The sequence below is a fragment of the Antrostomus carolinensis genome, unplaced genomic scaffold (genome assembly GCF_000700745.2).
Source record: "Antrostomus carolinensis isolate BGI_N321 unplaced genomic scaffold, ASM70074v2 scaffold23310, whole genome shotgun sequence".
Taxonomy (NCBI): Eukaryota; Metazoa; Chordata; class Aves; order Caprimulgiformes; family Caprimulgidae; genus Antrostomus; species Antrostomus carolinensis.
Window position 1 is genome coordinate 11,606 of NW_010290908.1, and position 953 is coordinate 12,558.

Here is a 953-nt window from a genome sequence, read left to right on the forward strand (position 1 = left end):
TGCATTGATGCTCCACAGAGCAAGGTGGGTTTTGCAGGACATTGTGCACCTGTGGCACACAGTAAAGGCACGTGTGTGTGTCCCCGGCACCAAGCAGTCATCCCATGCCTTTGCCTAAGGAGAGGGATTTGCTCCTCAACCACCATTTAACTTTGAGGTGCAGGGTTTGATCAGCCCCTGCCCATGCCCATCCAAGGGCATCGCTCCCCAGGGTGAGATTCGGGGAGGTTCACAGGTGTTAACCACACCTTTCCAAATCCTGCCACTCATACCTAAGGGTGTCACCTCCTTCTCCCCATCCCAGATTTGTTCAGGCAAAGGCATTTTGAATACAAACTAAGAAATCAGGCTCTTAGACACTTCCAGGGAAAGTGGGGAAGGGGAAGCAACCCCCCCCTCAGCTGTGTCCTGTGCCAGGGGGTCAGGGAATGCCATACCCTCTGCACGAGGCTGCTCTGCCCACCATGGGGATGCCCATGGTCCCACTGGCATGTCACCAGAGGTCGGCAGCTCTGCACTGGGAATCTTACCAGGGAGGGGGGTTCCCCATCAACCCCTGCTCATTTTGTAGGGGAAAAACAGTGTCAAGGCATCACAGAGAGGTGCCATCCCGCGCTCTAGGATTTACTTGCCCTGGATGGCACCTGTCACAGAATCACAGAATCACCCAGATTAGAAAAGACCTTTAAGCTCATCGAGTCAAATCATTAACCTCACACTGACAAGTCCCCGACTAACCCATGTCCCTCAGCACTATGTCTACAGACTCTTCAGTCCCTCCAGGGATGGGGACTCCACCACTGCCCTGGGCAACCCCTTCCAATGCCTCAGAACCCTTTCAGCAAAGAAATTCTTCCTCACATCCCATCTCAACTGCCCTTGGTGCAACTTGAGGTCATTTCCTCTTGTCCTGTCCCTTGGTCCTTGGTTGAACAGACCCACCCCCACCTCTA